This window comes from Crinia signifera, chromosome 6 (genome assembly GCF_055691185.1).
Source record: "Crinia signifera chromosome 6, ASM5569118v1, whole genome shotgun sequence".
In the NCBI taxonomy this organism is placed as follows: Eukaryota; Metazoa; Chordata; class Amphibia; order Anura; family Myobatrachidae; genus Crinia; species Crinia signifera.
Window position 1 is genome coordinate 60,589,738 of NC_139222.1, and position 22,765 is coordinate 60,612,502.

The 22,765-nt window shown below is 51.7% G+C and overlaps 1 long non-coding RNA gene across 1 annotated transcript in view; it reads right to left on the reverse strand.

The window, feature by feature from the left end:
• Positions 1-22,765, reverse strand: part of LOC146006952 (uncharacterized) — a 35,297-nt gene that overhangs the window by 6,533 nt on the left and 5,999 nt on the right. The window contains exons 2-3 of the long non-coding RNA XR_014444140.1: positions 22,081-22,234; positions 2,227-2,362 (exon numbers count right to left, since the gene is read on the reverse strand). This is a non-coding gene — a long non-coding RNA (uncharacterized LOC146006952). The remainder of the gene's footprint in view (positions 1-2,226; positions 2,363-22,080; positions 22,235-22,765) is intronic.

The window sequence follows — 22,765 nt, forward strand, 5'->3', positions numbered from 1 at the left end:
GTGTTGGCATTCGTCATGGACTACGCCAGCGGTGGAGACCTGTTTGACCTGCTGCAATCAAGAGGGCGTCTTGAGTCTACGGCTACAACGTACGATCTATGCATAATCTGGTGTATAACTCTGTGTGATATAGGATTCCGGTACTTATGTAATATCTGGACTCCCGTTTTTCTTATGAGACCGCGTCCCCTCGCGGGGCTCGCTGCGCTCGCCACGCTTCGGGCACGGTGGCTCGCTGCGCTCGCCACACTATAGAAAATCAACTCCATGCGTAGTTGGATAGTAGGGGTATGAAAAAATGGGGTGCATTTAACATGGGAGTCCAGATAATACATAAGTACCAGGATTCCTTGTTGGACGTCCATCAATTTGTCTCTTCCTGCTAGAATTCTATTCTACCCGTATTTGTCTTCCTTTCGTGTTCTACAACTCTTACACTGTTCCCCATCCCACACTGTATCTCTCTATCCTGCCCATACACAATGGCTGATTTGGGATATTACAATGTTGTTACATTTCTTCTATAACAGAGTCTTCGCTGCCGAGATCGTGTCCGGTCTCCAGTACTTCCACAGGATGGGCTTCATCCATCGGTAACTTTCTTTCTTTCCTCATTTAAATAAACATAGAAGAAAAGATAATTTGGGATTCCTATATATATACACCCCTTTGTGTGCAGCTCTAGCCTGACCATTACATCCCTCCAAAGCCCCTCCTACCACCCTGTCACTACCACACCCACTTCTATCTGGGCCACAGGGAAATACATCTCAACTGCCAGACACCTGGGATAATGCAGTCCCAATCATGGCATCAGGGCAGAGCCAGCAAATTGAGACAACTCAAGTCAATCTCAGACATTGGGAGCAATGCTAGCGGTGTATATGTGGATCTGATTATAAGATTATATGCATGCAAGTGCAAATATACAGGAAGGACAGCAACTCTGCCAGCATCCAGCATCTGCCAGCAAACACTTCTTATTCGCAACACAATGCACCTAAGACGCACCAGGAGACTTTGCCTTAATATGTGTCTGAGGACGTATCTGCAGCCTTAGACACTTATGATGTATGCAAACAAGTACTTAATGACAAAATACTTATTGTTCCTTTTACAGAGACATCAAACCAGAGAACATCCTGCTTCATGACGGCCATATTAAAATCACCGACTTCGGGCTGGCGATCGAGAACAAACCCAGAGCCTCTGGCTACGCTGGAACACGTGGCTACATTGCCCCAGAGGTGAGGCTATAATAAATTTGAGGGGCTATGTGATAAGGTGGATATGGAGGAGACAATGTCACATTTCCATTCTTACTACCAAAGCCCCAGAATTAATCTGTACATAAATTAATTAAATTTCTATTCCCATTATGTACCCAGCGTGTCTGTCCCAGTAATGGTGTTCCCAGTGTGTCTGTCCCGGTAATGGTGTTCCCAGCATATCTGTGCCGGTAATGGTTTACCCAGTGTGTCTGTCCCGGTAATGGTGTTCCCAGCGTGTCTGTCCCGGTAATGGTGTTCCCAGTGTGTCTGTCACGGTAATGGTGTACCCAGCATGTCTGTCCCGGTAATGGTGCTCCCAGCGTGTCTGACCTGGTAATGGTGTTCCCAGCGTGTCTGTCCCGGTAATGGTGCTCCCAGCGTGTCTGACCTGGTAATGGTGTTCCCAGCATGTCTGACCTGGTAATGGTGTTCCCAGCATGTCTGACCTGGTAATGGTGTTCCCAGCATGTCTGACCTGGTAATGGTGTTCCCAGCGTGTCTGACCTGGTAATGGTGTTCCCAGCGTGTCTGACCTGGTAATGGTGTTCCCAGCGTGTCTGACCTGGTAATGGTGCGCCCAGCGTGTCTGACCTGGTAATGGTGCGCCCAGCGTGTCTGACCTGGTAATGGTGTGCCGAGCGTGTCTGACCTGGTAATGGTGTTCCCAGCATGTCTGACCTGGTAATGGTGTTCCCAGCATGTCTAACCTGGTAATGGTGTGCCCAGTGTCGGTCCTGGGAACTGTGTGCCCAGCATGTCGGTCCAGGGAACTGTGTGCCCAGCATGTCTGTCCTGGGAACTGTGTGCCCAGTATGCCTATATATGATAAACATGATCTGATTTCTCATTCATCTCACGTGTATGGAATTATTTGTCAGTGTAACATCTGATGGCAGGCGTATTGTGCCCAGATCTGCTGTCCTGTTTATGAAGTGTAATGTAGTGAACTTCTTACCTTTTAATGACAGATCATCATGGGAGACAGATATAATGCGGGAGTGGATTGGTACTCCTTCGGTGTGGTGCTATTCCAGATGTCAACAGGAAAATCCCCCGAGGAGTGCCGCATCTCGGCTTTGGCGGGCTGTCATCTGTGCCCGAATACAAGAAACATCATTGAAGAGGTGAGTGTGAGAACATACTTAGCATTCAGCACTAGGTAACAAAGAGGCCATGAACAATGTGTCAGCGTCTGTTATTTATACAGAACCCCCATTCTCTAGTATCAGCCATGTAGTTGTTCTACGAGCGGTCATGTAGCTGTACATGGGGAAGCTATACGTAGTTACATACGTCAGATTACATTACTGGCTCCCTGACACACACAAATAAGTGAAGGAAACTCCAAGCCAGATCAATGCCTGCTGCAGGAGTCACTGTACCACTGACATACACTACTGGTCACGTTATACAGCACCGGCATTTTCCCTGTTTCTATTCAAATATAAGCAAATCAAGTCCAGTGAATGACCCCCAATGGTACCATGATAAGCAGTAACCTGCTAGAGGTTAGGGGAAAGAATACTAAACTACATAGACACACATCCTCTGATTAGGGCAATACAGTATAATGCTTCTTTTCTTTGATGCTAAAATCATGTCTCCTAAATATGTACTGTAAGAAATCAGACTGCAGATAAACAGAAACTTAGGGCCTTATTCTAATCGGATCGGTGAAACGTGCGTACGGTCCGTCACACCGTACGTTTCCTGTACGCTCACGGTGAGCGTAAGTCCGCCCACAGAACAGCCACACACGGATGGTCACAATGGGGAGTGGCGTACACTTGAGCGTACGCCACCGTGCACGGACGGATCTCCCTCTTAGCCACCGACACCTGGCGTACATCAGAGCGTACGCCACCGTTTACGGACGGGTCTCGTCTGTTTTCACACCGTCACCTTCCGTATATCTGAACGTACGCCACAGTGCAAGTAGAAATTGAGTCCAAAAACATCATTGTTGCTCTTAGATGTGGTTTGTGTCTTTTTCCTAATAAAAAACTGGTATGTTTGTGTTACAGTAAAAAAGTTGACACACGTCGACTTCTGTGAATTGAGTGTCCTGCTTTTTAAAGTATACAAAAACACTTTCTGAATGGGTGAGATGGTTATTGCAGCATTGCTTATTGCATTCAGGTGTATGTAATTTACTTGTATTCGGCATTAATTAGCAGACCCAGGCGTCCGCTCTCATGCGGTAGCTCTAAGAGTGGTCAGGAGCACTCTTTGGCGTCCACCTGTTTTTGGTCCAAAATTCACGGTGCATTCGCCGATCGAGACGGTTGTGGCACCGTGCATTTTGTGTGCACACCCCCCTGTACGCCCATGTTTACGCCCAGTTTTCCTCATTACTCCGGCCGCTCCCATAAAAACGCCCACATGCCGCCCACAATGACCGTACTCTTGCGGACAGGTTTTTTCGCACGGAGAGACCCGTTCGTGAGCGGTGTGAGGTCACCGCACATGCGCATAGCGAAAGCTACGTATGCGCAGATGCAAAAAAAACCTGAACCGACCGTGTACGGTCCCACGCACCAAGCAGAATAACCCCCTTAGTTACACTCCTGTTCCTCTTTCCAGCTCCTGTGTGGTGACCCTGAGATGCGTCTGGGTGAGAACGGCAACATCAGAGAACATCCATTCTTCACGGGAATCGATTGGGAGAAGTTAGAACATCTGCAGGACCCATTCACTCCCAGCTTCTCCCTGCAGCCACCACAGTGAAGGTAACATCACTTCCCCAGGTGCAGGAGGTATAACATCATCTCACACAGGAGCAGCCGATACCTCCATCAGTAGCCACATAACAACTTCCAGCTTCCAGAAGAACACCTGGCTCCTCCGTCAGCCCGAATTACACAAGGTGGCAGAACATCGCCCCTCAACTAACAACTACGGTATGTTCTCCAACGCCCATCAAGTACTGGAGACCGAGAGACCGGAACATCAACTCTCTTCCTGATTGGGTAAGTACGATCCAACCCACATTGCGAATCCACCAAACCCCGCCCGGCGAACGCATGCCCCTCCGCCGCCCCAGCAAAGTGTGGCTTCGCCCGCACAGCAGCGAATGGATGTTTTGCATAAACATCCATTCGCTTTGCTGGGGTGTCCGCCCACATCATTCGATGGTCGGTGACCATCGAATGATGTTTAGCGTGCACGCATATATAAGTGACTTTTCAGTTGCATATATATGCGTGCACGCTGGCGTGGATATGGGCGGCCAGCTGACATCCGGTGATGTCAGCTACCCGGCCCACACACCCGCGTCACCTCCTCATTACCATGAGAACGCCCAGCGTTCTCATGGAAACGCCCATGGAACGCTGGGCGTTCCCATATGGTAATGGGGCAGCCCGGCGCTCCCCGCCCATCTCTGCCCCCCCCTCGCTGCCATGGGTGCGTGCACCCGGCGACCCAAAAGGTTGCCGTGGGTGCACGCACCATGAGCCTGCACATGCGCAGAAACACGTCTGCGCATGCGCAGACGCCCAACATCGGTACTGCGTGCGAATGCGCGCAGTACCGATGAAATCTGAATAAGGCCCATTATGCGCAATGTTTACATTCTGCACATGCGATCACATCGCAGAACAACAAACACCTCTGCCATATTTACTGCAGGGGAGCTTGCGGTGTAGAGAATGGAGGTAGGGGGTGGAATGCACCTCCTCCTGCATTTGCATTGCTTAAGGATTGCACAAGCTTATCATGTGCAATCCAAACTGAATCAGGCATCTACTGAAAATGTATATAAAATATAACATCAATGGCGAGGGTTTGGCTGGCAACTTGGGGAGGACGGAGGCCAGAACTGATGTTATATTTTATATACATTTAAGCTGCAAGGCAAAGTTTCTTTGGTCTCGCAAGCCAACCTGCATCTGCAAGCCTGATGAGACTGGTGCACACACGGAGCATTTTGTGCTATTTTCTAAGCAATCTTACTAGATTGCTTAGAAACTAAGCACAAATCTCACCGTGTGTATGCTCCTGGCGATCCCGATGCGCGGTCCCGCACACCGGGATCGCCTGATTAGTAAGTCAGTGCATGCAGACGCAATCTAGTAAGATTGCTTAGAATATCTGCATGTCTCACTGCGTGTGTACACAGGACGCGACCACTTCCGCGATCGCGTCCTGAATCCACTCCCCCCTCATCACTTGTCCCCTCCCATTGTTCTCCAGCGTGCAAGCCCCCCATCTCCCTGGTCCCTCACCCAGTGTGTGTGGTAGGGCCACTCGGTGTTGTGCAGGTCGTCCCTCGCGGGCATGCTCCTGTGCGCCTCACTTTGGACGTGTAGGGGAAGCCGAGAATCCCCCGCTCCGGGATGCACGGAGGACACAGTGGCTCCTGCTCCCTGAGCGCGGGCAGCGTGGACGCGGTGACCGTCTTCAGCAGGCAGACTGGCGGGGAGAAGCAGCGGGCGAGGTGCAGGAGGAGAACCAGGAGGCCCGAGCAGAGCAGGCACAGGGGGGCAGGGGGCATGCCGGCGGCCCCGGGAGGAGGGGAGCAGGGGCTGCTGCAGGCAGACGGGATTGGGGCGCAGCCGCTCACACCCGGCTCTCACTCATCATCTGCCCCGTAATTGTGTGCTCCTTGCAGCTGTGTCAGAGAGGCTGCTGCTGCCGGGTCTCACGCGCCGGGTCACTGGGTGATGGGCACACACAACACAACGCACACCCTAATGCCCAGTCACCCCTCTGTCACCTTGTACAGCACACCCTAATGCCCTGGCACCCCTCTGTCCCCATGTATAGCACACCCTAATGCCCAATTACACATCTGCCCCCATGTATAGCACACCCTAATGCCCAGTCACCCCTCTGTCACCTTGTACAGCACACCCTTATGCCCTGGCACCCCTCTGTCCCCATGTATAGCACACCCTAATGCCCAATTACACATCTGCCCCCATGTATAGCACACCCTAATGCCCAGTCACCCCTCTGTCACCTTGTACAGCACACCCTAATGCCCAGTCACCCCTCTGTCCCCATGTACAGCACACCCTAATGCCCTGGCACCCCTCTGTCCCCATGTATAGCACACCCTAATGCCCAATTACACATCTGCCACCATGTATAGCACACCCTAATGCCCAGTCACACCTCTGTCCCCATGTACAGCACACCCTAATGCCCAGTCACCGCTCTATCCCCATGTATAGCACACCCTAATGCCCAGTCACCCCTCTGTCCCCATGTACAGCACACCCTGATGCCCAGTCACCCCTCTGTCCCCATCTATAGCACACCCTAATGCCCAGTCACCCCTCTGTCCCCAAGTATAGCACACCCTAATGCCCAGTCACCCCTCTGTCACCTTGTACAGCACACCCTAATGCCCAGTCACCCCTCTGTCCCCATGTACAGCACACCCTAATGCCCAGTCACCCCTCTGTCCCCATGTATAGCACACCCTAATGCCCAGTCACCCCTCTGTCCCCATGTACAGCACACCCTAATGCCCAGTCACCCCTCTGTCACCTTGTACAGCACACCCTAATGCCGAGTCACCCCTCTGTCACCTTGTACAGCACACCCTAATGCCCTGTCACCCCTCTGTCCCCATGTATAGCACACCCTAATGCCAGTCACAACTCTGTCCCCACGTATAGCACACCCTAATGGCAGTCACCCCTCTGTCACCTTGTACAGCACACCCTAATGCCCAGTCACCCCTCTGTCACATTGTTCAGCACACCCTTATGCCCAGTCACCCCTCTGTCCCCATGTACAGCACACCCTAATACCCATTCACCCCTCTGTCCCCATGTATAGCACACCCTGATGCCCAGTCACCGCTCTGTCCCCATGTAAAGCACACCCTAATGCCCAGTCACCCCTCTGTCCCATGTATAGCACACCCTAATGCCCAGTCACCCCGCTGTCCCCATGTACAGCACACCCTAATGCCCAGTCACCCCTCTGTCCCCATGTATAGCACACCCTAATGCCCAGTCACCCCTCTGTCCCCATGTGTAGCACACCCTAATGCCCAGTCACCCCTCTGTCCCCATGCATAGCACACCCTAATGCCCAGTCACCCCTCTGTCCCCATGTATAGCACACCCTAATGCTCAGTCACCCCTCTGTCCCCATGTATAGCACACCTTAATGCCCAGTCACCCCTCTGTCCCCATGTATAGCACACCCTAATGCCCAGTCACCCCTCTGTCCCCATGTATAGGGGACAGAGGGGTGCCCAGTCACCCCTCTGTCAACATGTATAGCACACTATAATGCCCAGTCACCCCTCTGTCCCATGTATAGCACACCCTAATGCCCAGTCACCGCTCTGTCCCCATGTATAGCACACCCTAATGCCCAGTAACCCCTCTGTCCCCATGTATAGCACACCCTAATGCCCAGTCACCGCTCTGTCCCCATGTATAGCACACCCTAATGCCCAGTCACCGCTCTGTCCCCATGTATAGCACACCCTAATGCCCAGTCACCCCTCTGTCCCCATGTATAGCACACCCTAATGCCCAGTCACCCCTCTGTCCCCATGTATAGCACACCCTAATGCCCAGTCACCCCTCTGTACCCATGTATAGCACACCCTAATGCCCAGTCACCCCTCTGTCCCCATGTATAGCACACCCTAATGCCCAGTCACACCTCTGTCACCTTGTACAGCACATCCTAATGCCCAGTCACCACTCTATCCCCATGTATAGCACACCCTAATGCCCAGTCACCGCTCTGTCCCCATGTATAGCACACCCTAATGCCCAGTCACCGCTCTGTCCCCATGTATAGCACACCCTAATGCCCAGTCACCCCTCTGTCCCCATGTATAGCACACCCTAATGCCCAGTCACCCCTCTGTTCCCATGTATAGCACACCCTAATGCCCAGTCACCCCTCAGTCCCCATGTATAGCACACCCTAATGCCCAGTCACCGCTCTGCCCCATGTACAGAACACCCTAATGACCAGTCATCCCTCTGTCCCCATGTATAGCACACCCTAATGCCCAGTCACCCCTCTGTCCACATGTATAGCACACCCTAATGCCCAGTCACCGCTCTATCCCCATGTACAGCACACCCTAATGCCTAGTCACCCCTCTGTCCCCATGTATAGCACACCCTAATGCCCAGTCACCCCTCTGTCCCCATGTATAGCACACCCTAATGCCCAGTCACCCCTCTGTCCCCATGTGTAGCACACCCTAATGCCCAGTCACCCCCCTGTCCCCATGTATAGCACACCCTAATGCCCAGTCACCCCTCTGTCCCCATGTACAGCACACCCTAATGCCCAGTCACCCCTCTGTCCCCATGTATAGCACACCCTAATGCCCAGTCACCCCTCTGTCCTCAAGTATAGCACACCCTAATGCTCAGTCACCCCTCTGTCCCCATGTATAGCACACCTTAATGCCCAGTCACCCCTCTGTCCCCATGTATAGCACACCCTAATGCCCAGTCACCCCTCTGTCAACATGTATAGCACACCATAATGCCCAGTCACCTCTCTGTCCACATGTATAGCACACCCTAATGCCCAGTCAATGCTCTGTCCCCATGTATAGCACACCCTAATGCCCAGTCACCCCTCTGTCCCCATGTATAGCACACCCTAATGCCCAGTCACCGCTCTGTCCCCATGTATAGCACACCCTAATGCCCAGTCACCGCTCTGTCCCCATGTATAACACACCCTAATGCCCAGTCACCGCTCTGTCCCCATGTATAGCACACCCTAATGCCCAGTCACCCCTCCTTCCCCATGTATAGCACACCCTAATGCCCAGTCACCGCTCTGTCCCCATGTACATCACACCCTAATGCCCAGTCACCCCTCCTTCCCCATGTATAGCACACCCTAATGCCCAGTCACCCCTCTGTCCCCATGTATAGCACACCCTAATGCCCAGTCACCCCTCTGTCCCCATGTATAGCACACCCTAATGCCCAGTCACCCCTCTGTCCCCATGTATAGCACACCCTAATGCCCAGTCACCTCTCTGTCCACATGTATAGCACACCCTAATGCCCAGTCACCGCTCTATCCCCATGTACAGCACACCCTAATGCCCAGTCACCCCTCTGTCCCCATGTATAGCACACCCTAATGCCCAGTCACCCCTCTGTCCCCATGTATAGCACACCCTAATGCCCAGTCACCCCTCTGTCCCCATGTGTAGCACACCCTAATGCCCAGTCACCCCCCTGTCCCCATGTATAGCACACCCTAATGCCCAGTCACCCCTCTGTCCCCATGTACAGCACACCCTAATGCCCAGTCACCCCTCTGTCCCCATGTATAGCACACCCTAATGCCCAGTCACCCCTCTGTCCTCAAGTATAGCACACCCTAATGCTCAGTCACCCCTCTGTCCCCATGTATAGCACACCTTAATGCCCAGTCACCCCTCTGTCCCCATGTATAGCACACCCTAATGCCCAGTCACCCCTCTGTCAACATGTATAGCACACCATAATGCCCAGTCACCCCTCTGTCCCCATGTATAGCACACCCTAATGCCCAGTCAATGCTCTGTCCCCATGTATAGCACACCCTAATGCCCAGTCACCCCTCTGTCCCCATGTATAGCACACCCTAATGCCCAGTCACCGCTCTGTCCCCATGTATAGCACACCCTAATGCCCAGTCACCGCTCTGTCCCCATGTATAACACACCCTAATGCCCAGTCACCGCTCTGTCCCCATGTATAGCACACCCTAATGCCCAGTCACCCCTCCTTCCCCATGTATAGCACACCCTAATGCCCAGTCACCGCTCTGTCCCCATGTACATCACACCCTAATGCCCAGTCACCCCTCCTTCCCCATGTATAGCACACCCTAATGCCCAGTCACCCCTCTGTCCCCATGTATAGCACACCCTAATGCCCAGTCACCCCTCTGTCCCCATGTATAGCACACCCTAATGCCCAGTCACCGCTCTGTCCCCATGTATAGCACACCCTAATGCCCAGTCACCGCTCTGTCCCCATGTATAGCACACCCTAATGCCCAGTCACCCCTCTGTCCCCATCTATAGCACACCCTAATGCCCAGTCACCCCTCTGTCCCCATGTAGAGCACACCCTAATGCCCAGTCACCCCTCTGTCCCCATGTATAGCACACCCCCGCTACTACAGCACATGCTGCATAAGGTGTACATACACTGAATGAGACATCCTGCAGTACACGGGGAGCCTGCTATCTGCTGGGTCAGTGGCGTAACTACTGTGGGTGCAGCTGCTACAGGTCCTGAGCTGTCGGTAGGGCCCGCTACTCACCCTGCACCCTATAAAAAAAAAAAGGCAGTGGCACCCACTGCAGCGACACCCTCTGCCCCCCCTCAGACGCCGGAGATCATTTTGGGTCCTGCCTCGCCCCTCAATAGCCAGCCAGAGATGTACCCTGGCCTGCACTGACCTCCCCCACCCCCATTTCTGGAGCCAGAAATGTGCGTGTGTCCTGCGCCGCCCCGCGCCCCACCAATAGCCGGTGATGCGCCCTGCGACCTCCCGGGTCCCCCACCCTCTTCCTAGATGCTAGAGATGTGCGTCCCACCGCCGCACTGCCTACCCCCCAGACGCCGGAGATATTGCGTGACCCTGACCCCCGCCTAGCAGTCCCTGCACCCACCTCCTCTCCAGTAGCTGCATCATGATGGGAACACAGTGCCTCCAGCATCCGCACAGGGATGACACTGCTGCCTTGTCCAGCATGAATTCCCCTGCCGCCGGTCTCCACTTGACCCTGTGCCTGGAGCTCACCCCCTGCTTGGTAAGTGCCCTTGGAGCACTGTACCTTCTTTTCTGTACCCAGTGTGCGTGTGTGTGTATGAAACCTTATGAGCCACCTACACCCTTCCTCTGTGTGTGACCCTTTTCACCCCCCATCACCCCTGGTGTATTTCCCCCTATTCTCTTGTATGACACCTTGACCCTCTTCCACCCTCATCCCTGGTCTTTAACCCTCCTGTACCACACATCCCCTGTATGTGTCACCTTCCCCACTCTCCACATCCTTCCTCTGTGTAAGACCCCCTGAACCCACTATGCCTGTGTGACACCTTCTTGCCCCTACCCCCACTGTGACCCCCTGTAGTACTGTACCACCTTCCTCTGTGTTTGACCCTCCTGTCGGCCACTACCCCTGTGTTTCTTACCTCCTGCCTCTGTGTATGCATTTTGACACCCTGTACAAAGGGGTGGGGGGGCCCTTTTCAAAATTTGCTATGGGGCCCAGAGAGATCTAGTTACGCCCCTGTGCTGGGTGCTTCCACATTATACTACAGGCAGGACATTTCTGTCTATACAGATGGAAAAAATTTATTCCAAACCTTGCCAGAGCCATCTACAACGGCGAACCCTGGTGAGTATGCTTTCCTTCCCCAGGTAACCTAACAGGATTTCTTAGGGACCACCAGATGGATGGAGGAGACCTACCTACGTGTCAAGATAGGTAAGTATTCAGATGAAAGGGCTCTGAATGTAATAAAGTTTTATTTTTCATGTGTGTTTGTGTTTTTATTTAACTATTGGTTCTGCTTTTGAACTATGAGCCCAGCAAGCTCTTAAATGGGCCACATGCTGGGACTTGTGGTTCTCCAAGTCCCAGTATGCGTTCCAGGCTTGCTGGAACTCATAGTTCCACAGCAAAACCCAATGGTTTATACAAATTTTTACACTTGAATCAGCCCGGTACCCACTGGGGGTGCCAGACGCGTTCCCGACAGTCATTTACCAGACGTCGGGATCCCGACTGTCAAAACAACGACAGCCCAACGGCCACTCGCTATTTTTCCTTGTGGGGGTCCACGACCTCCATAGAGGGAGAATAGAATACCCCCCGCAAGGGGTTTTTATGCGCTCGCCATGCTGTCTGAGTCCGGCTGTCCGGATCCCGAATGTCGGAACCCCATACCACACCCCTCACAGGCCAGGGGTACTGGGACTGCCTGGCCAGGTAAGTTCTGGAAGGGGGGACCCCTTTATCGGTGGGGTCCCCACTTCCCCAGGACCTCTGACCAGGCAGACCGGTTGGAGGGATGAATGCTTTCGCGGGGGGGACTTGTAGAAAAAGTCTCCCCTCGCCCCCCCGGCTGTGGCATTACCTTGCTGGCTGGTTGGGCCTGGGGCTGGTTCTTGAAATACGGGGGACCCCATTCGTTTTGTCCTCTGTATTTTGGGAACCAGGACCGGCCATTGGGCCTGGTGCTGGTTTAAAAAAATACGGGGAACCCTTACTTGTTTACTTGTTCGGGGGGGGGACGCCGTTTCAAAAAAATATATATTTATTTTTTACACTGACACTTGCACGGATCTGAATGATCCATGTAGGCTTCTGCTGATACGAATTAGTATTTAATGGCTGATAAAAACAAATTCGTATTGAAAAAATACGTATGCATACGACATCAGTAAAATATGAGAAAAAAAAAGAAAAAAAACCTCCCCTCTGGTAATATCCACCCACTATTATTGCTTAGCACAAATCTCTGCGTATATATGTGCTCCCCATGGGAGATCGACACCAGCAAAGTTGCTTAGCAAAATTGTATGCCCCTTTACTCAGGCTGCAGTCGCAAAGGGTCACAGCCACCGATGGTCCCGATGTTCTTCTAAACTGCAATCACAGTTGGATACGATGGCAAATGGAGGCAGGGGGTGGAATGCACCTCCTCCTGCATTTGCATTGCTTAAGGATTGCACATGATAAACTATTGCAAGCAGCTTATCATATGCAATCCAAACTGAGAGCCTGATTCAGACCTGTTCTCTATGCTGGGGAAAAAAATGGTGTCTGCAGCGCTTAAGTGGGGAGGCGTCATGTAAAAAGCAACCCTGAGTGCGGCGAAACGCATCCCAAGGATTGGTCTGTCCATCAAGTACTGGAGACCGAGAGACCGGAACATCAACTCTCTAAAGCCTCTTAAAATCTGAGCTCTTTAGCCAGGTTGACAAAGCCGGCCTGAGCGCTCGAAACGCGTTTCCAAAGGATTCCCGCCTCATCTGTGACACCAACCTGCTGCACATCTGTGATACCAACTTGCTGCATGTCTACACTTTAAACGTACTGACAGCCTGCCTAAATCATCGCTCCCCAGCAATGGCTATGACTGCCAGCTGCATGCGGCTGTCACCACATGAGAGTGTACAGGACACTGACCTAGGAAGAACGGAGATTAGCTTGTGCGGAAGGTACGGCCGTAGCAGTCCGGGACCATGGACCATCGGCTTCTCCACACAACAAGGTACTCCTGGTACCTCAACACACAGGACACATGTCACATGCTCTAACTTTCTATCTATAACGTGCAATACATCGCGCGCATCAAGTGCGGTCCAAAAATTAAGCCGGCCTGCGACTGCAAGCCTGAGTAAGAGGAGACTTACTTAGGCTGTAGTTGTAGAGGGTGAACGTGACCGATGGTCGCAGTGTCCTTGTAAACTGCCATTGCATCGCAGTTTGATATGATCACAAATGCCGGCAGGGGGTGGTATGCACCTCTTCCTGCATTTGTATTGCTTGAGGATCCCACGTGATAAGCTGCTGTGAGCAGCTTATCATATGTGACCCAACTGAATTTATATAAAATATAAAATCAAAGGCGAGGAATTGGCTGGCAACTTGGGGCGGATGGAGGCCAGAACTGATTTTATATTTTATATAAATATACATTTACGCTGCAAGGTGAAGTTCCTTTGCCTTACAAGCCGGCCTGCGACTGCAAGACTGAGTAAGGGGAGACTTACTTAATCTGTAGCCATAGAGGGACACTGCAACCGATGGTCACAATGTCCCTCTAAACTGCCATTGCATCGCAGTTTGATATGATCACAAATGCCGGCAGGGGGTGGTATGCACCTCCTCCTGCATTTGCATTGCTTGAGGATCCCACATGATAAGCTGCTTATCATTTGCAACCCAAGAATAGAATAGAATAGAATCAACTTTATTGGCCATGTGTGCTTGCGCACACTAGGAATTTTGGGGGGATTTACAGTGCAGCATAAATCATGGATAAGGGGGGGGAGGCATTACATACATTACATTGAGACATTACGTGCGGGGACCACATTTTTAAAGGGCAAAATTCGCCCTGCCCCTCTAGCAGTGCCCCACTTAAACAGCCTCACGGGGAAGCCCAGCGCCGCCGCAGACGGCGATACCCGCTGCTTACCCGGCAGCGAAGCGACTTCGGAGGGGCCAGGCCCGCCCCCTTTGATGACGGCGGCGACAGGGCCCGCACCCTTTGATGACATTTTTTTTAAAATATTTATTTTTTACACTGACACTTGCACGGATCTGAATGATCCATGTAGGCTTCTGCTGATACAAATTAGTATTTAATGGCTGATAAATACAAATTCGTATTGAATAAATACGTATGCATACGACATCAGTAAAATATGAGAAAAAAAAAACAAAACCTCCCCTCTGGTAATATCCACCCACTATTATCGCTTAGCACAAATCTCTGCGTGTATATGTGCTCCCCATGGGTGATCGACACCAGCAAAGTTGCTTAGCAAAATTGCTTAGAAAAATTGCTTAGCACAGATCTCTACGTGTGTATGCCCCTTTTCTCAGGCTGCAGTCGCAAAGGGTCACAGCCACCGATGGTCCCGATGTTCTTCTAAACTGCAATCACAGTTTGATACGATGGAAAATGGAGGCAGGGGTGGAATGCACCTCCTCCTGCATTTGCATTGCTTATGGATTGCACATGATAAACTATTGCAAGCAGCTTATCATATGCAATCCAAACTGAGAGCCTGATTCAGACCTGTTCTCTATGCTGGGAAAAAAAATGGTGTCTGCAGCGCTTAAGTGGGGAGGCGTCATGTAAAAAGCAACCCTGAGTGCGGCAAAACGCATCCCAAGGATTGGTCTGTCCATCAAGTACTGGAGACCGAGAGACCGGAACATCAACTCTCTAAAGCCTCTTAAAATCTGAGCACTTTAGCCAGGTTGACAAAGCCGGCCTGAGCGCTCGAAACGCGCTTCCAAAAGATTCCCGCCTCATCTGTGACACCAACCTGCTGCACATCTGTGATACCAACTTGCTGCATGTCTGCACTTTAAACGTACTGACAGCCTGCCTAAATCATCGCTCCCCAGCAATGGCTATGACTGCCAGCTGCATGCAGCTGTCACCACGTGAGAGTGTACAGGACACTGACCTAGGAAGAACGGAGATTAGCTTGTGCGGACGGTACGGCCGTAGCAGTCCGGGACCATGGACCATCGGCTTCTCCACACAGTAAGGTACTCCTGGTACCTCAACACACAGGACACATGTCACATGCTCGAACTTTCTATCTATAACGTGCAATACATCGCGCGCATCAAGTGCAGTCCAAAAATTAAGCCGGCCTGCGACTGCAAGCCTGAGTAAGAGGAGACTTACTTAGGCTTTAGTCGTAGAGGGTGAACGTGACCGATGGTCGCAGTGTCCTTGTAAACTGCCATTGCATCGCAGTTTGATATGATCACAAATGCCGGCAGGGGGTGGTATGCACCTCCTCCTGCATTTGCATTGCTTGAGGATCCCACGTGATAAGCTGCTGTGAGCAGCTTATCATATGTGACCCAAGCTGAATTTATATAAAATATAAAATCAAAGGCGAGGAATTGGCTGGCAACTTGGGGCGGATGGAGGCCAGAACTGATTTTATATTTTATATAAATATACATTTACGCTGCAAGGTGAAGTTCCTTCGCCTTGCAAGCCAGCCTGCGACTGCAAGACTGAGTAAGGGGAGACTTACTTAAGCTGTAGCCATAGAGGGACACTGCAACCGATGGTCACAATGTCCCTCTAAACTGCCATTGCATCGCAGTTTGATTTGATCACAAATGCCGGCAAGGGGTGGTATGCACCTCCTCCTGCATTTGCATTGCTTGAGGATCCCACATGATAAGCTGCTTATCATTTGCGACCCAAGAATAGAATAGAATAGAATCAACTTTATTGGCCATGTGTGCTTGCGCACACTAGGAATTTTTTGGGGATTTACAGTGCAGCATAAATCATGGATAAGGGGGGGGGGGGAGGCATTACATACATTACATTGAGACATTACATGCGGGGACCACATTTTTAAAGGGCAAAATTGGCCCTGCCCCTCTAGCAGTGCCCCACTTAAACAGCCTCACGGGGAAGCCCAGCGCCGCCGCAGACGGCGATACCCGGTGCTTACCCAGCAGCGAAGCGACTTCGGAGGGGCCAGACCCGCCCCCTTTGATGAGGGCGGCGGCTGGGCCCGCACCCTTTGATGACATTTTTTTTAAAATATTTATTTTCTACACTGACACTTGCACGGATCTGAATGATCCATGTAGGCTTCTGCTGATACGAATTAGTATTTAATGGCTGATAAATACAAATTCGTATTGAAAAAATACGTATGCATACGACATCAGTAAAATATGAGAAAAAAAAAAAAAAAACCTCCCCTCTGGTAATATCCACCCACTATTATTGCTTAGCACAAATCTCTGCGTGTATATGTGCTCCCCATGGGAGATCGACACCAGCAAAGTTGCTTAGCAAAATTGCTTAGAAAAATTGCTTAGCACAGATCTCTACGTGTGTATGCCCCTTTACTCAGGCTGCAGTCGCAAAGGGTCACAGCCACCGATGGTCCCGATGTTCTTCTAAACTGCAATCACAGTTTGATACGATGGCAAATGGAGGCAGGGGGTGGAATGCACCTCCTCCTGCATTTGCATTGCTTAAGGATTGCACATGATAAACTATTGCAAGCAGCTTATCATATGCAATCCAAACTGAGAGCCTGATTCAGTCCTGTTCTCTATGCTGGGAAAAAAAATGGTGTCTGCAGCGCTTAAGTGGGGAGGCGTCACGTAAAAAGCAACCCTGAGTGCGGCGAAACGCATCCCAAGGATTGGTCTGTCCATCAAGTACTGGAGACCGAGAGACCGGAACATCAACTCTCTAAAGCCTCTTAAAATCTGAGCACTTTAGCCAGGTTGACAAAGCTGGAAACGCGTTTCCAAAGGATTCCCGCCTCATCTGTGACACCAACCTGCTGCACATCTGTGATACCAAATTGCTGCATGTCTGCACTTTAAATGTACTGACAGCCTGCCTAAATCATCGCTCCCCAGCAATGGCTATGACTGCCAGCTGCATGCGGCTGTCACCACGTGAGAGTGTACAGGACACTGACCTAGGAAGAACGTAGATCAGCTTGTGCGAACGGTACGGCCGTAGCAGTCCGGGACCATGGACCATCGGCTTCTCCACACAACAAGGTACTCCTGGTACCTCAACACACAGGACACATGTCACATGCTCTAACTTTCTATCTATAACGTGCAATACATCGTGCACATCAAGTGCAGTCCAAAAATTAAGCCGGCCTGCGACTGCAAGCCTGAGTAAGAGGAGACTTACTTAGGCTGTAGTCATAGAGGGTGAACGTGACTGATGGTCTCAGTGTCCTTATAAACTGCCATTGCATCGCAGTTTGATATGAACACAAATGCCGGCAGGGGGTGGTATGCACCTCCTCCTGCATTTGCATTGCTTGAGGATCCCACGTGATAAGCTGCTGTGAGCAGCTTATCATATGTGACCCAAGCTGAATTTATATAAAATATAAAATCAAAGGCGAGGAATTGGCTGGAATTTGGGGCGGATGGAGGCCAGAACTGATTTTATATAAATATACATTTACACTGCAAGGTGAAGTTCCTTCGCCTTGCAAGCCAGCCTGCGACTGCAAGACTGAGTAAGGGGAGACTTACTTAAGCTGTAGCCATAGAGGGACACTGCAACCGATGGTCACAATGTCCCTCTAAACTGCCATTGCATCGCAGTTTGATATGATCACAAATGCCGGCAAGGGGTGGTATGCACCTCCTCCTGCATTTGCATTGCTTGAGGATCCCACATGATAAGCTGCTTATCATTTGCGACCCAAGAATAGAATAGAATAGAATCAACTTTATTGGCCATGTGTGCTTGCGCACACTAGGAATTTTTTGGGGATTTACAGTGCAGCATCAAGCATGGATAAGGGGGGGGGGGGGGAGGCATTACATACATTACATTGAGACATTACATGCGGGGACCACATTTTTAAAGTGCAAAATTCGCCCTGCCCCTCTAGCAGTGCCCCACTTAAACAGCCTCACGGGGAAGCCCAGCGCCGCCGCAGACGGCGATACCCGGTGCTTACCCAGCAGCGAAGCGACTTCGGAGGGGCCAGACCCGCCCCCTTTGATGAGGGCGGCGGCTGGGCCCGCACCCTTTGATGACATTGCGGCCCGGGCACGCCCCTCTTGTGACATTGGCGGCCCGGGACCGCCACCAGCTTTGACATCAGCGGGCCCGGTCCACCTCCCAGCGCCCTGCCCGCTCTAAACCCTAGAGTGAACACTAATAAGCAGGGACAGTACAGTTATCACACAGGGAACACATACCTGCCGAGCTGCACAGCACCTAGGCAGCCATCAGAGGCACCACTGGTCGCTGCAGCAGCCAGGTAGGTAGCGATATAAGCAAGGACAGTGGTGGTGGTGGGGGGCGGGGGGGATAGAGTCACTGAGGCCTGGGGAGAGACAATGAGGTCTGAGGCTGGAGTTGGGCCCTCCCTGGGCTGAGTTCCACGCCTCTGCCCCCTATAGTCTAATCATACATCCTCCCTGGGGGGGACGGGGGGTGCTGCCACAGGATAGATGGCTCCTGCATCTGCTGATGATGGGGGACAGCGGCTTGGTTCTGTGGGACTGATATATCCCCTTTCCTGGCCGGGTGCCGCCTCCAGGTGCCGATGGGGGCCACCGTCACCTCTGGGGGTCATCATGCCGGGGACCGTGCCTGCGGCCAGGTCCTGAGCCTCTGGTGCCGTCCCCGGGGGCTGAGCTGTGCGCCGCTGGCTGGGGCCTGGTCCACTGCCGTGTCATCCAGTGCTGCATCTCCGTGCATCTCCTGCAGTTGCAGTGAGCCCTCCCCGGCTGGGGTGGGGGGGAGTGGTCACCGTGCCGCCATCCGTCCTCCTCCTACGCCGTACTCCGTCCAGGGCGCCCTTTCTGAGGCCCCTACCGGAAGCTCAGCTAAATTTAGATAAAATATAACATCAAAGGCGAGTGATTGGCTGGCAACTTGGGGCGGATGGAGGCCAGAACTGATGTTACATTTTATATAAATATAAATATATGCTTCAAGGTGAAGTTCCTTCGCCTTACAAGCCGGCCTGCAACTGCAAGACTGAGAAAGCGGAGACTTACCTAAGCTGTAGCCATAGAGGGACACTGCAACCGATGGTCACAATGTCCCTCTAAACTGCCATTGCATCGCAGTTTGATTTGATCACAAATTCCGGCAAGGGGTGGTATGCACCTCCTCCTGCATTTGCATTGCTTTAGGATCCCACATGATAAGCTGCTTATCATTTGCGACCCAAGAATAGAATAGAATAGAATCAACTTTATTGGCCATGTGTGCTTGCGCACACTAGGAATTTTTTGTGGATTTACAGTGTAGCATCAAGCACTGAGACATTACATGCGGGGACCACATGTCCGACGAGCAGCACAGCGCATAGGCAGCCATCAGTGGCGCCACTGGTCTCTGCAGCAGCCAGGTAGGTAACGATATAAGTAGTGTTCCCGCTAGGCTGCTTTAGCTCTAGCAGCGCCCCGCTTAAAACAGCCCCACGGGGAAGCAAAGTGCCGCCGTAGATGGAGATGCCCAGCGCTTCCTCATCAGCAAACCGACTTCGGAGGGGCCGGGCCCGCCCCCTTTGGTGACGGCGGTGGCCGGGCCCGCCCCCTTTGATGACGGCAGCGGCCCGGGCATGCCCCTCTTGTGTCAATGGCGGCCCGGTCCGCCCCCGGCGCCCTGCCCGCTCTAACTGCTAGAGTGAACACTAATAAGCAGGGACAGTACAGTTTTCACACAGGGAACACATACCTGCCGAGCTGCACAGCACCTAGGCAGCCATCAGCGGCACTACTGGTCGTTGCAGCAGCCAGGTATGTAACAATATAAGCCGGGACAGTACAGTATCACACAGGGAACACATACCTGCCGAGCTGCACAGCGCCTAGGCAGCCATCAGAGGCGCCACTGGTTGCTGCGGACTCCTGCATCTGCTGATGCTGCGGGACAGCAGCTTGGGCCTGATCTTTCCCCTGTCCTGGCCGGAAGCCGCCTCCAGGTGCCGATGGGGGTCATCATGCCGGGGACCGTGCCTGTGGCCGGGTCCTGAGCCTATGGTGCCGTACCCGGGGGCTGAGCTGTGCGCTGCTGGCTGCGGCCTGGTCCAGTGTGGCGTCATCCAGTGCCGCATCTCCGTGCATCTCCTGCCGTTGCAGTGCGCCCGCCCCGGCCGGGGTGGGGGGGGAGTAGTCACCGTGCCGCCATCCGTCCTCCCCCTCCGCCGTCATGGCGCCCTTTCTCCGCCCCGTACCGGAAGCTCAGCTAAATTTATATAAAATATAACATCAAAGGTGAAAGATTGGCTGGCAACTTGGGGCGGATGGAGGCCAGAACTGATGTTATATTTTATATAAATATACACTTACGCTGCAAGGTAAAGTTTTCTTCACCTCGCAAGCCAGCCTGCGACTGCAAGACTGAGTAAGATGAGACTTACTTAAGCTGTAGTCGTATAGGAACACCCCAACCAATGGTCGCAATGACCCGCTACACTGCCATTGCATCGCAGTTTGATATGATCACAAATGCCAGCAGGGGGTGGTAAGCACCTCCTCCTGCATTTGCATTGCTTGAGGATCCCACATGATAAGCTGCTGTGAACAACTTATCATATGTGACCGAAGCTGAATTTATATAAAATATAACATCAAAGGCTGGCAACTTGGGGCGGATGGAGGCCAGAACTGATGTTATATTCTCTATAAATATACATTTACGCTGCATGGTGAAGTTATCTCCCCATGTGACTCCAATATCTTCGGCCACTTAAAAAACAAACACTTAAAGGTGAACGGTTCACCTGTGACAAGGAGGTGCAGGAGACCGTGGAAACCTGGATTCATCAGCAACCAAGGAGTTTCTACACTGAATCCATCCACTCCCTTGTTACGCGCTGGATCATTGCATCAATGTCAATTATGTGTAGTTGTAATGTTACACATGAACTGTAATTAAATATTCTTTGATTAAAATATTGTTTACCTACAACCGTAGTCTCCCTTTTCATTTGGGCACACCTTATATATGGTCTGTATACCCCATTTTCTATGCAGATGTCATTTGTTCAGTATGTAAATGGTAGTGTCTACAAAACTCCTATGGACAAATCTCTACTTACATTCCAGCAAATGTGATTGTAAAACTCATTATGGCCCTTATTCTGGTTGCCACGCAGGGAACGGTGGTGGCACTGTGCATACGCAACCAGGACAGCGGGCGGGGGTGGCCCCATTAGCGTATGGGAGTGTTTCATGGACGTTCCTATAAGAACTCAGGGCGTTCTCATGCTAATGAGGCCATGATGCGGGGGGTGGGCAGCTGCTGATATCACCGGATGTCAGCTGCCCCCCCATTTCCTTCCCAGTGTGCCCACATATGTAAGTGCCTTGAAAGTCACTTTTATTTGCATGCACGCACCACATCCTTCAATGGTCGGCAACCATCAAAAGATGTGGCCGTTCCCTCCTGGCCTGTGAATGGATGTTACTTTGTGGATGTTACTGCAACAGCCAACCATTCACAAGGCGGGCTTTGGTGTAATCACAACGCGGCAAATTTACAGCCTTGCGAATCAACCAGAATAATCCCCTATATGTAAATTACAAGACAGGAAGTGATCACATACTCACCTGCTATTAAATGGTGCCCTCCGGGATACCAGGGGTAGGGGGTGCGGGAATTCCAGCAGATGTAACGGGATGCACTATTGGAAGTCAGAACATCGCCTCTAAATTCCGGAGTCCCCTGTGCATTCTGGGGGTGCGGACCAGCATGGATTGGAGTCTACGAAAAGGGGGGAATCACTGATATCATTTCTCTGACTGAGCCCTGAAATGTCTTTTTCGCAATTATCATACATTAAATGCTGTTAAATCTATGTATTACATGACATGCAAATAATAGTAAAGCGTGGAGCAGATACTGTAAAAAACAATATATGTAATTCAACGTAGTGGAACGATCACATTGTAAATAAGCTGGAAACTGATTATAGCCACCGGCCAATGTAACAGGTGAAGAATAGTCAGTGCGACGAGCTGACGCCTGGGAACCGTGTAATGTATATTGAGCTCTGTAAGTACCCACCTGAAGTAGCCCAAGTAGCCCAACCCTGAGAGGGAGAGTGATCAGATAGTATACAGGGCATTCCGGGGGAAATACAGAAACCAGGGTCTCCTTATAGAACAGATGCTAAACCAACTAAAATACTGATTTATTAGAAGATGATTATAATACAGTTCCTCCATCCGGTGCGTTGTCGGCCGCTGGAGGCGGCATTTCAGCTCACACCGGCCGGGGAGGGACGGGCTGAAA